General features: G+C 41.3%; 1 protein-coding gene across 11 annotated transcripts in view; it reads left to right on the forward strand.

The window, feature by feature from the left end:
* The window catches only part of pthlha (parathyroid hormone-like hormone a), a 235,193-nt gene that overhangs the window by 169,473 nt on the left and 51,758 nt on the right, over window positions 1–13,962 (forward strand). For 8 of the 11 annotated variants that reach the window (XM_067428459.1, XM_067428460.1, XM_067428461.1 and 5 more), the window contains 3 exons: window positions 743–819; window positions 6,676–6,800; window positions 10,435–10,488. The exons of 1 other annotated variant lie outside the window; for it this stretch is intronic. The gene's annotated coding sequence lies outside the window, so the exon portion shown is untranslated. The remainder of the gene's footprint in view (window positions 1–742; window positions 820–6,675; window positions 6,801–10,434; window positions 10,489–13,962) is intronic. 2 more of the 11 variants (XM_067428465.1, XM_067428466.1) reach the window with 1 other exon arrangement.

Consider the following 13,962-nt stretch of genomic DNA (forward strand, 5'->3'; position numbering starts at 1 on the left):
AATAAGGACTATTACCGATTTAACCACACACTGAAAGAGAAAAACCTGCTGTATTCAATCAGATGTTTTTCATCTGCGGTATAATTAAAATATATTGGTTTCAAACCATCAGTCACAGTCTTGAAGCAGACACTCATGACACCCAAACAAATACACACACACAAACCACACGCACAAAAATAAACACACCTACACAGGGGATGGTTTGCTTGGTCACTTTTACTGAGACCCAATAAACACATGCAGTGAGCCTCAAACGGAGAGAATTAACCACTGGTGTTATTAGAACTTTTACTGAATTTATTTTGTGTGCATAATTTCCCTAATGCTTAATCGTTATAAAGTCACAATGCAAATTTTGTTTTAGCACTATACAATAAGGTGCCATTATCTAACACATTAACAATGAGCAATACATAATGTTTTAATCTTTTTTAACATTAGGTAATACAAATAATTAATACTCAAATTGTGTTCATATCAGCTTAGGTCACAGATTAGACCTTATTGTAAAGTGTTACCATAAAATCTTCTCATTTATGGAAATAAGTCTTAACTTCTAAAGCTGTTAGGGAACAGAGACTTGGGAGTAAGCAACTGTTTATTGACAATGGGGTAGAATGACAGGATGATGCCGCAATTGCATACAAACAACCAGAATGGAGAGTCCATCATGATTAAGTTGAACCACACACACCCTTTTGATCTCAGTGAATTGGGAACAGTGTCTCTTGTCTTACAGGTCTTGCCAAAAGCAGATGGCCCAGGATACCAGGAACTGGAGAACTCAGGAGTTGGAGCACAGAGAATCACACAAAGGTATGTAAGTAACACACCAAATGTCTTAGCAGTCCTAGTCGTAAACGAGACCAGACAAGGTGTGTATGTGGAGATGGCTTTTTTGGAGAGCTGATGAGAAGGTTGGCAGACAGGTGTGGGGATTGCTGAGTGTGCACAGGTGGTAGCCAGAGAGGATTAGGGGAGATGCAGTGTGCTGCGGTGACAAGGTGACAACAAGGGGACTTGGAATACAGGTGTCAGTAATGGCCACCTCGGTGGACTCAGGAATTTGGGCGGAACTCTGGGGAGGATTCAGGAGTTTGGGTGGAACTCTGGGGTGGATTCAGAAGTTTGGGTGGAACTCTGGGTCGAATTCAGGAGTTTGGGCAGAACTCTGGGGTGGATTCAGAAGTTTGGGTGGAACTCTGGGTCGAATTCAGGAGTTTGGGCAGAACTCTTGGGTGGATTCAGAAGTTTGGGTGGAACTCTGGGGAGGATTCAGGAGTTTGGGGCGTAACTCGGGTGGATTCAGAAGTTTGGGTGGAACTCTGGGGAGGATTCAGGAGTTTGGGCGGAACTTGGGTGGATTCAGAAGTTTGGGTGGAACTCTGGGGAGGATTCAGGAGTTTGGGCGGAACTCGGGTGAATTCAGAAGTTTGGGTGGAACTCTGGGTCAAATTCAGGAGTTTAAGGGGAACTCTGGGGTGGATTCAGAAGTTTTGGTGGAACTCTGGGGAGGATTCAGGAGTTTGGGCGGAACTCTGGGGTGGATTCAGAAGTTTGGGCGGAACTCTGGGGTGGATTCAGGAGTTTGGGTGGAACTCTGGGGTGGATTCAGGAGTTAAGGCGGCACTCTGGGGAGGATTCAGGAGTTTGGGTGGAACTCTGGGTGGATTCAGGAGTTTGGGTGGAACTCTGGGGTGGATTCAGGAGTTTGGGTGGAACTCTGGGGTGGATTCAGGAGTTTGGGTGGAACTCTGGGGTGGATTCAGGAGTTAAGGCGGCACTCTGGGGAGGATTCAGGAGTTTGGGTGGAACTCTAGGGTGGATTCAGGAGTTTAGGCGGCACTCTGGGGAGGATTCAGGAGTTTGGGTGGAACTCTAGGAAGGATTCTGGAGTTTGGGTGGAACTCTGGAGAGGATTCAGGAGTTTGGGTGGAACTCTGGGTCGAATTCAGGAGTTTAGGGGGAACTATGGGGTGGTTTCAGAAGTTTGGGTGGAACTCTGGGTCGAATTCAGGAGTTTAATCCGAACTCTGGGTCGAATTCAGGAGTTTAATCCGAACTCTGGGGTGGATTCAGGAGTTTGGGTGGAACTCTGGGGTGGATTCAGGAGTTTGGGCGGAACTCTGGGATGGATTCAGGAGTTTGAGTTGAACTCTGGGGAGGATTCAGGAGTTAGGGTGGAACTCTGGGGAGGATTCAGGAGTTTGGGTGGAACTCTGGGGAAGATTCAGGAGTTTGGGCGGAACTCTGGGGTGGACTCAGGAGTTTGGGCGGAACTCTGGGGAGGATTCAGGAGTTTGGGCGGAACACTGGGGAGGATTCAGGAGTTTGGGTGGAACTCTGGGGAGGATTCAGGAGTTTGGGTGGAACTCTGGGGAGGATTCAGGAGTTTGGGTGGAACTCTGGGGTGGATTCAGGAGTTTGGGTGGAACTCTAGGGAGGATTCAGGAGTTTGGGCGGCACTGTGGGGAGGATTCAGGAGTTTGGGTGGAACTCTAGGGTGGTATCAGGAGTTAGGGCGGAACTCTTGGGAGGATTCAGGAGTTTGGGCAAAACTCTGGGGAGGATTCAGGAGTTAGGGCGGAACTCTAGGGAGGATTCTGGAGTTAGGGCGGAACTCTGGGGAGGATTCAGGAGTTTGGGCAGAACTCTAGGGAGGATTCTGGAGTTAGGGTGGAACTCTGGGGAGGATTTAGGAGTTTGGGCGGCACTCTGGGAAGGATTCAGAAGCTTAGGCGGCACTCTGGGAAGGATTCAGGAGTTAGGGCGGAACTCTGGGGTGGATTCAGGAGTTTGGGCGGAACTCTAGGGAGGATTCTGGAGTTAGGGCGGAACTCTGGGGAGGATTCAGGAGTTTGGGCGGAACTCTTGGGAGGATTCAGGAGTTAGGGCGGAACTCTGGGGAGGATTCAGGAGTTTGGGCGGCACTCTGGGAAGGATTCAGAAGCTTAGGCGGCACTCTGGGAAGGATTCAGGAGTTAGGGCGGAACTCTGGGGGGGATTCAGAAGTTTTAGCGGCACTCTGCGAAGGATTTAGAAGCTTAGGCGGCACTCTGGGAAGGATTCAGGAGTTAGGGCAGAACTCTGGGGAGGATTCAGGAGTTTGAGTTGAACTCTGGGGAGGATTCAGGAGTTAGGGTGGAACTCTGGGGAGGATTCAGGAGTTTGGGTGGAACTCTGGGGTGGATTCAGGAGTTAGGGCGGAACTCTGGGGGGGATTCAGAAGTTTTAGCGGCACTCTGCGAAGGATTTAGAAGCTTAGGCGGCACTCTGGGAAGGATTCAGGAGTTAGGGCGGAACTCTGGGGAGGATTCAGGAGTTTGAGTTGAACTCTGGGGAGGATTCAGGAGTTAGGGTGGAACTCTGGGGAGGATTCAGGAGTTTGGGTGGAACTCTGGGGTGGATTCAGGAGTTAAGGCAGCACTCTGGGGAGGATTCAGGAGTTAGGGTGGAACTCTGGGGAGGATTCAGGAGTTTGGGTGGAACTCTGGGGTGGATTCAGGAGTTAAGGCGGCACTCTGGGGAGGATTCAGGAGTTTGGGTGGAACTCTGGGATGGATTCAGGAGTTTGGGTGGAACTCTGGGGTGGATTCAGGAGTTTGGGTGGAACTCTGGGGTGGATTCAGGAGTTAAGGTGGCACTCTGGGGAGGATTCAGGAGTTAGGGCGGAACTCTGAGAAGGATTCAGGAGTTAGGGCGGCACTGTGGGAAGGATTCAGGAGTTAGGGCGGAATTCTGGGGAGGATTCAGGAGTTTGGGCGGCACTCTGGGGAGGATTCAGGAGTTAGGGCGGCACTGTGGGGAGGATTCAGGAGTAAGGGCGGAACTCTAGGGTGGACTCTGGAGTTTGGTTGGAACTCTGGGGAGGATTCTGATTTGGCTTGGACTGGAGCGGTCTTCACTGAAATGGACTCGGGAATCACAGGAAGAAGCAGTCTTTCAGAGGTGGCCAAGCTAAACAGAAAGGTGTAGAGAATATATTGCTCTAATGTAGTTATTCACATCCCAAGGCAACTTGGAGTATAAAGATTCATCCAAACCTTCATGATACACCTCCATGAGCAAATCATCCTCCAAGTACACAGTTAAAGCCAGCTCCAGGAATTCCTTAGCGCAGGTGGTAGTCAGGGAAGATTATGGGAGATGTAGTCTGCTGTGGTGACAGGCATGGTGACTGGAGATCATGAGAAACGCCACTATTTTTAATTCAGTTTTATTCAATGCCACAATAATTGTCAAATAGGAACTTTTCTCAGCAAATATTTTCATGCAGTTAATTGTGATTTTAATTTAATGATCATGTCATGGAATTTATTTGATTAAAATATATGGGCTATATATATTTTTGCATTCTGGTAATGTGCATATTTTTGATTAGAATTATTAAATAAATATTTAAATATAATAAATAAAAAATAATAAATATAATCACACTTAAATAAGGACATTTTACTTGGTTGATATTGAGGGTAGACGTCTGGGAAAAACACGACAGATGATGCATCTCCACTGGCATTTTAGAATCAGTGTGACCAACATGAGCCCACATTTACACACACTACATTCAGATCTCTCCTACTCTATCCTGAGCTTGTGTGTAACCATGCCTTTTTTAGCCCTGTCGTTCCCCCGCATTGGTCCATCAGAGGTCTGAGTCCGGTCCAAACGCAAGCCCATGACATCAGCACGGCCGCACGGAATCCCGCCCTCATCACAGAGTTTAAAGTAGGGCCAAAATAAGGCCCAGACTGACAGAACTCTAGCCTGTGTTTGTTGGCAGAGCGCAGGGCATTTGTGGTGATGGCTGAGGTTTAGCGTAATCAAGGGTTGGAGCATTAGAGAGACAGACAGACAGGAGAGAGTGGGTTATGGTTCGAGTAACGCTTTGACACCCTTATGCGTGCGTGACCCTGATGTGTTTATGCTGAAATTTGTACAGTGCAATTAATTCCTACGGAGCCCTTCACATCAGATTTGAACAATTGCATCGTAACATATAACTTGTTTAAATATGGCTGCATTTCAGCAACATGTTATATATTGCATTAAGGAGGACATATTCTGCTTTGTTCATCTGTCTTTAGTGTTTGATGTTGCTGAGTTCTTCTCTGTATGAGTGTCAGTGTTTCTGAACTCCATTGTAGTCTTGAGTTTTCTTCCGGGAACAGACACAACACAATATTCCTCATTATAATAATTAATATCAGAATAAAGGAGTGGGGCCTGGTTGAGTTAGTTAATCGTGTGTTGAAACTGCCGGTTATGATAACACCAATCACAACACACTGCTCCAGCCGACCAATCAGAGCATAACGTGCTTCTCAGAAGGCGGGGCTTCCAGGGCTTGACAGGGCATGTTAATTTGCGTGTCCTTCGTAAGTAAATCGTTCATTCACTTGTCCGAGTAAAAAATGTGCTTGTCCGGAAAAAAGTATTTTTTATATTTTGTGTGTGTTGTAACTATCATTTATTCTGAAGTAATATTCTCACCAGTGTTCAATCAGCTTTGACATATTGAAATCTGCATATTTGTGAATTTTAATTTTTTTATTTAATCATTTCAAATTTGTGATATTTTTACCTTTTATAAAGGGCATTTCCCCCCTAATCTTATTAAATATAGGCTATGCTTCAGGTTTACAGAGTCATTTGAACTATGCCTGTTGATCACGCCTCTTGTGGTCTGATTGGTTGAAGGACTATCCAATCGTGTACAGAGTCATTTGAACTATGCCCGTTGATCACGCCTCTTGAGGTCTGATTGGTTGAAGGACTATCCAATCTCGTACAGAGTCATTTGAACTATGCCTGTTGATCACGCCTCTTGTGGTCTGATTTGTTGAAGGACTATCCAATCGTGTACAGAGTCATTTGAACTATGCCTGTTGATCACGCCTCTTGTGGTCTGATTTGTTGAAGGACTATCCAATCGTGTACAGAGTCATTTGAACTATGCCTGTTGATCACGCCTCTTGTGGTCTGATTTGTTGAAGGACTATCCAATCGTGTACAGAGTCATTTGAACTATGCCTGTTGATCACGCCTCTTGTGGTCTGATTGGTTGAAGGACTATCCAATCTCGTACAGAGTCATTTGAACTATGCCCGATGATCACGCCTCTTGTGCAGTAGAAAATACAGAACAGACTCCCCAGACCAATGTTCAATCTTAAAAGATTGAGCTTGGTCTGGTGATAGCCAGACAACTGCTCTAGTAGAGCCAAAAAATAATCATTTTGATGTCTATCAGGTACTGTATGCAGACTTCAGTAGCTGTATCTCCGAATGTTGTTAATGTTCCTCGCTAACAGACTGACTCGGCTCTGGCAGAGCTGCATTGAGATGCCTCGTCCAATAGAAGGTGGAAATTGGTCTCAGGTGTCAAGTATGTCCAAACGCATGTCTGCAGACTGCTGTTAGAGGACATTTTTCACCTCATTCATTCTAATAGATGTGACAGATGAACTTTTAAAAGGCCCAGTTAGGGGAAGACCTTCTGCTGTTTTTGCATAGATGCTTTAGCAGGATAGAATTATCAATGGAAGTTTGTACCATAAGCCAGGAGACAGCAGAAATGTGTCTGGATTACTCCTCTTCTCTGGTGTGTTTCGAAGTATGTAAGGCACACTACAATCTTTTTCTGCAGTCAGTTTTGTTTCTCCTTTTGCAGGTCAACTACCATGGCAGAGCGACATTTTGAGAGTCCTATTTACAGTGGAAACCTGTATAACAATGTGCCAAGTTTAATGGCACATGCATGTGAAGGAAACTCTATCGCCGCTCTTGAGGACCGAGGTTTGTTACCACTTAAGCAATGAAAAAATATTTTCACTGTCTAAAAGAAAAAGGAGATTTTGCGAATTAATCGATAATCAGTTTTTTGGGAAAACACTCCCAATTAAGCAAGGGATCCATTTAAGATGTAAAATAAAACCAAATGTTGGGATTTTCTGTTGTTTTAAGGAGAACTTTAGTTTTTGGGTGAACAATCCCTTTAAGTAATCATTTTAATTGAAAATATCACTGAAATCACTTTTTTCCCCTAGTTTTGATATGATAAAAACAGCCAATCAGAATCCACCAGATTTGATAAAGCTCACACATTTAAAGCGGTAGACAACTGTTATAACGTATTTATCTTTATAGTTGCTGTTCTTGACAATTATACAACATTTTCTAGACTAAATATAAACTAATTATGTTCCACTAAAACTAAACTGAAATTAAAAATCCAAAAATGTGAAATTTTCTAATCTGCATTGGCCAAACTTTTGCGTCTATGTTTGTGTAAATTTAGTTTCTAGCTCTAAATGTCCCCAAATAAGTCAAAGGTTGCTGTGGATTTAGTGCTTCCCATGCGCACTTCTATCAAAAAAAGTAAATGCAAATGCCACGGAACCAAAATTAAAACGATTTGTCGTAAAGTCACTGTTGGGGGCGGCAGTGACTCATCTCTATATGCAACTCGATAAAGAGTCTATTCTATTTTAGACAGATGTGACATTTACAGCTCAGTCCTGCAGATCGCATGCGTCAATGATCGCAGCCCTGCAGTGGAAACGCTGGCCAGTGAAAGATGCTGTGAAATGCTCCGAGCTGTGAAACAAGCAACCACAGCAGCCACACACACACAGCGCTGCTGGTCTGAGTCTCGCTGTATGTGGTGTTCCCTGTTATTAAAGCATTATCCAGCAGAGCCTGTCTGGCCCTCAGGGAATCCCCTGTGTACTCACATCATGGTGCATGGGAACATGGAATAGTTTAGTTTGGGATGTGCATTCATGTTTTTTGAGCTCCAGTAGCTCGTCTGTTTGATCGGACCCCACGGGCCAGCCTTCGCTCCCCACGGTCATCAATGAGCCTTGGCCGCCCATGACCCTGTGGCCGGTTCTCCACTGGTCCTTCCTTGGAGCACTTTTGATAGATACTGACCACTGCAGACCGGGAACAGCCCACAAGAGCTGCAGTTTTGGAGATGCTCTGACCCAGTCGTCTAGCCGTCACAATTTGGCCAAACTCGCTCAGAAAATGAAGTTTGCTAGTGCACGTGTCGATTGCTAACCGTTCACAAGTATACTTTGGGTGTAAGTACCCACGTAGGCACTCTTGCTACCTTGCGCAACATTCCTTAAACGTTTTGTGAAGGTGATGAAAATCCTTAAAAGAACGTTCCCGCATGTCCCTCTGTTGTCATATAATAACGTTCCCGATATGACTTTAGAGGGACGTTCCACCTAATATGACTTTAGAGGGACGTTCCACCTAATATGACTTTAGAGGGACGTTCCACCTAATATGACTTTAGAGGGACGTTCCACCTGACTTTAGTGGGACGTTCCACCTAATATGACTTTAGAGGGACGTTCCACCTAATATGACTTTAGAGGGACGTTCCACCTGACTTTATTGGGACAGTCCACCTAATATGACTTTAGTGGGATGTTCCACATAATATGACTTTAGTGGGATGTTCCACCTAATATGACTTTAGAGGGACGTTCCACCTAAAATGACTTTAGTGGGACGTTCCACCTGACTTTAGAGGGACGTTCCACCTGACTTTAGAGGGACGTTCCACCTAAAATGACTTTAGAGGGACGTTCCACCTAATATGACTTTAGTGGGATGTTCCACCTAATATGACTTTAGAGGGACGTTCCACCTAAAATGACTTTAGAGGGACGTTCCACCTAATATGACTTTAGTGGGATGTTCCACCTAATATGACTTTAGAGGGACGTTCCACCTAAAATGACTTTAGTGGGATGTTCCACCTAATATGACTTTAGTGGGATGTTCCACCTAATATGACTTTAGAGGGACGTTCCATTTTGGTTATTCTATGATCACTTGGGATATTTGGGACGTTAACAGAATGTTCCCACATGTTCCTCTGTTGTCATATAATAACGTTCCCGATACGACTTTAGAGGGACGTTCCACCTAATATGACTTTAGAGGGACGTTCCACCTAAAATGACTTTAGAGGGACGTTCCACCTAATATGACTTTAGAGGGACGTTCCACCTAATATGACTTTAGAGGGACGTTCCAACTAATATGACTTTAGTGGGATGTTCCACCTAATATGACTTTAGAGGGACGTTCCACCTAATATGACTTTAGAGGGACGCTCCACCTAATATGACTTTAGAGAGACGTTCCACCTAATATGACTTTAGAGGGACGTTCCACCTGACTTTAGAGAGACGTTCCACCTAATATGACTTTAGTGGAACATTCCATTTTGGTTATTCTATGGTCCCTTGGGATATTTGGGACGTTAACAGAATGTTCCCACATGTTCCTCTGTTGTCATATAATAACGTTCCACCTAATATGACTTTAGAGGGACGTTCCACCTGACTTTAGAGGGGCGTTCCACCTAATATGACTTTAGAGGGATGTTCCACCTAATATGACTTTAGAGGGACGTTCCACCTAATATGACTTTAGAGGGACGTTCCACCTGACTTTAGAGGGGCATTCCACCTAATATGACTTTAGAGGGATGTTCCACCTGACTTTAGAGGGACGTTCCACCTAATATGACTTTAGAGGGACGTTCCATTCTGGTTATTCTATGGTCATTTAGGATGTTAACAGACCATTTCCATACTGTTCCTTGTCAAAGTCCCCTAAATGTTCTGAGAACATCCTGAATGTTCCACCGTCTCAGAACATTCTGGGAACGTTACTAGGTGACGTCCTTGACACCAGTGGGGACGCTCTGAAAACGATCTGGGAACATCAAATTTCCAAACAAAATATGGTCCTCATAACGTTCCAAGAACATCCTGAATATTCCATGAAGGTTCGCCAAATAACATCCCCAACCATTTAAGGAACTCCACATCATGACCGACTTCGGAACATTCTGGGAGCGTTACTAGGTGATATCCTTGACACCAGCGGGGATGTACTGGGAACGTTCAATTTCTAGAGGGGTAAAGCTGTGGAAAGTAGCTCAGATCTTTTAATGAGAAATGCTCATATTGAGATTTCTGACTTTGTCATTTTCTCAGGAGAAACATCAGAGAAATTCTCTGGATTTAATCTCATTGCTGTTTATAGGCAACAAGTGAGATATTTAAGAGGCCTCATTTGTGAATTTTCTTTCCTATGGGAAGCGTCATGCACAACATGTTGAGCCTCATTTTAAAAGTAGGCCACACAGAGAGCGTCTCATCTCTGCGTTCTGGAACTAAACGCAGTCATTGTTCAATTTTCCTCCCACGAAGTCCTGGAAACCTCACAGCTAATCTGTGACATTGTCAGCAAATGCATTAATAATCCTGCAGCTCTGTCAGATCACTTAAGGTCGTTTCATGGGTTTTGAACATTTTCTAAAGATGCACTACAAAAATAGTTCTTGCTGTCCAGTACAATTAAAATTGGAGATTTTGACTGTCATTTTTCTTTCTTCCAGTTCCTCTACTGGCATGGCTGAGCAACAGTCTGAAGAGGATCTTGATGAGCATGTGTAAGTTAGTACATTTGTTATAAGTTAGAGTTTGGTCCAGACAAATGCAAGTCAGCCAGGAATATTTTTTACCAAAAAATGTGACGTTTTGTTTTTTTCAAATTTTTTACTTCATCGGAATGGTACGAAATTTGGTACAGGTTTTGGCAATTGCTGTGTGAACACACAAAAAAATCATGGACATGATTCGAAAAGCTGAAATGGTCACACGCGTATTTTTCACGGTCAAAAATTGGCGCATTGGAAATAAATGGGAGACGAATTACATCTGATGGAAAGCTAGACTGAAAGCTCATTTTTTGAGATATCAAGCTCAAATTCGAAACACATCTTGTTTAGAAATATGGCTTTGATTGTTCTCCAGTTTAAGAAAAAAACTAACGTTTTTGAAAATATATATTTTTATATTAATTTTTGGGGGGATTTTTGTGAATTTTACATAACAATAAACTAAATTCTGTAACTTTTTACAGAAGTTCACTTTTCAAAACTTTTTTTCACTTCCGCGATAATCTGCCACGTGTATTCTTCGAAAAGAGCTCAAACTCCAGTCTGTGCTTTTAAGCATTTAAGATTTACGACATTTCATTTGGACATTTCATTTTTCAGGTCCTTGCTCAAAAAGTGAATAAATGGATTATAACTAGAGCATAAATATAATTTAGTACCATAAAATCCCCTTAAAATACACAAAATTAATTAAAAAACATTATGGAACTAAAATACAGTACATTCATTTCATTTTTTTTTTAATTAGCTAATTTTTGTGCGCCCAAGTGGATTAAAAATGCATATTATTGATCTTTTTGTGAAAGATTCATTTGTGCATGTTTCTTTTTTTTGACCTCTTAACCTACACAGCAAGCAAAAAATGCTTTTCTTACTCAGTATTTTCGTCTTGTTTCTAGTCTAATTATCTAAAAATTCTTACATTAAAAAACATTTACTAGACAAGTAAAAATTATTGTATTGTTATGGGAAAAAATAACTCAAAATGAAGAGAGTTTTTGCTTAAAATAAGATAAATAATCTGCCAATGGGGTGAGAAAAATAATCTTGTTTTAAGATTATTTTACTTACCCTACTGGCAGATTATTTATCTTATTTTAAGCAAAAACTCTCTTCATTTTGAGGTATTGTTATGTGAAAAAAACATTGTATGTAGGTATTGTAGGTATTGTTATGTTAATTGTTATGTGAAAAAAAAAGTAATGTTTTGGGAAAAACCCAAAACATTACTTTTTTCTCACATAACAATTACTTTTGCTTGTCTAGTAAATACTTCTTGTTTTATGAATTGTTAGATATTTAGCCTAGAAACAAGACAAAAAATACTAAGTAAGAAAAGCATTTTTTGCAGTGTAATGTGAAGTAATAATTTATTGTTTTTAAGCTCACGCTCATCTGCATACACCTGAGTGCCACGCCCACATCCCAACATCCAATCAAACGATGCATAGAACCAAGTCCCGCCCTACATATTATTCTTTGGCAATAATTTGTAGGAAAAAAAAGATTGTGTGTAAGCGTTCATGTATTTTCATGTTTTAAACCTTGCAATATACTGCAAGAAATGCTCTTCTTACTTAGTAACTAAGTCTTGTTTCCAGTCTAAATATCTAACAATTCTTAAATCAAGATGCATTTACTATATAAGTAAAATACATAAGATATTTTTTCTTGTTTTGTTGAAAATAATATCAAATTGAAGTGAGTTTTTGCTTAAAACAGGCAAAATGATCTGCCAATGGGGTGAGAAAAATAATCTTATTTCTGATTGAAATCTTGTTTCCGTCGGAAACAGAAATACGATTTTTCTCTTCACTGGCAGATAATTTTGCCTGTTTTAAGCAAAAACTCACTTAATTTTGATATTTTTCCACAGAAAACAAGCATGTAATTTTACTTATCTAGTAAATGCATCTTGAGATTTAAGAATATTTCGATATTTTGACTGAAAGAAACAGAAAAATACTAAATAAGAAGAGAAGTGTAACTTAAATATAAGTAATAATAGGAATAGTGGTGCTTGACTTGACTTTTGGTCTCTCCGAGCGATATTTTCAGTGTTTATGAAATTTTTCTCGTGTTACGCTGGTGTTCTCCAAACGAAGGTGATTAAGAAGCAGCACAGTTTTGTAATTCCAGCTCCATTATTCCACTCGCTCGGGCAACGGCCAAGATGTATTTGGCCCATGGAGGAAGATGCCATTCACTGAGTTTTCCAGCACAGATGGGTGGGGAGAATTCATGCTGACATGCACGACACGCGCCAAACAATGCACAATAAATAGACTATGTTACATTAACCGTTATACGAGCCAGGGATGCCAAAGACTAGCAATATGGAGGGAGAAAGTGAAGTGTTGTTGAATGGCTGGCTCTACATGAGAAGCTTCGTCCTGGACTGTGTTCCACCCTTAACTCGCAAATTGGATGCATCACACGGCTATTAATAGCAAGATTGAACACCACAAATTAATTAATTTAGTTACCATGTCAAGCTTAACTCAGAAAAAGAAGAGAAATGCTGCAGATATGTATTTGGGTCGAGTGGGAAGGACTCGGTAGGGATTTGAGATTCTTGGACATGGTTGTAAACCATGAAATTTCAAAAGAAAATTTGGTCCTACGTTTGGCTGCAAGAGCCCAAAAATAAAAGGTTCACACAAAAAAAAAAATTTTTTTTTTCTTCTGTCATCTATTATTCATCCTCATCCTATTCCAGGTTTGTATAACTTTGCGCTACATTCATAAAAAAAAACATTTGTATAATGTAATACACGCACACTGCAAAAAATGCTTTTCCTTCTTAGTATTTTTGTCTTGTTTCTAGTCCAAACATTTAAAAATTCTTAGCACAAGAAGTATTTACTAGACAAGCAAAAGTCATTGTCTTGTTTTGGGGAAAAAATACTAAATATTAAGAGTTTTTGCTTAAATAATATAAATAAATATAATATTAATTCAAACAGAAAACAAGATTATTTTCCTCACCCCATTGGCAGATTATTTATCTTATTTTAAGCAAAAACTCTCTTCATTTTGAGTTATTTTTTCCCAAAACAAGACTATAATTTGTACTTGTCTAATAAATGTTTCTTAATGTAAGAATTTTTAGATGTTTAGACTAGAAACAAGACTAAAATACTAAGTAAGGAAAGCTTTTTTTGCCGTGTAAGCCTTTTGTTAGCCTACAGTACAGTAAAACAAATCTCCAAACAGCTGTAAATATCAAAAAAAAATTATATTTAATTTTTAAAGTGTTTTTTATCACTGTTTGTAAAACACTGGGTATCAAATAAAAGTGTGTAATTCAATTTTGCTTTGAAAATCCGGCACAGAAGTCTTGATGGATTACCTGATCCTGGAAAGCAAAACATGGGATTTCCAAATTTCCAGATCATTCTGATCCAGATGAAACTTTTTGAACACCAGGCCCTTAATGTGGAACAGGAGAGATGTTCAGCAGAA

This window comes from Pseudorasbora parva, chromosome 20 (assembly GCF_024679245.1).
Source record: "Pseudorasbora parva isolate DD20220531a chromosome 20, ASM2467924v1, whole genome shotgun sequence".
In the NCBI taxonomy this organism is placed as follows: Eukaryota; Metazoa; Chordata; class Actinopteri; order Cypriniformes; family Gobionidae; genus Pseudorasbora; species Pseudorasbora parva.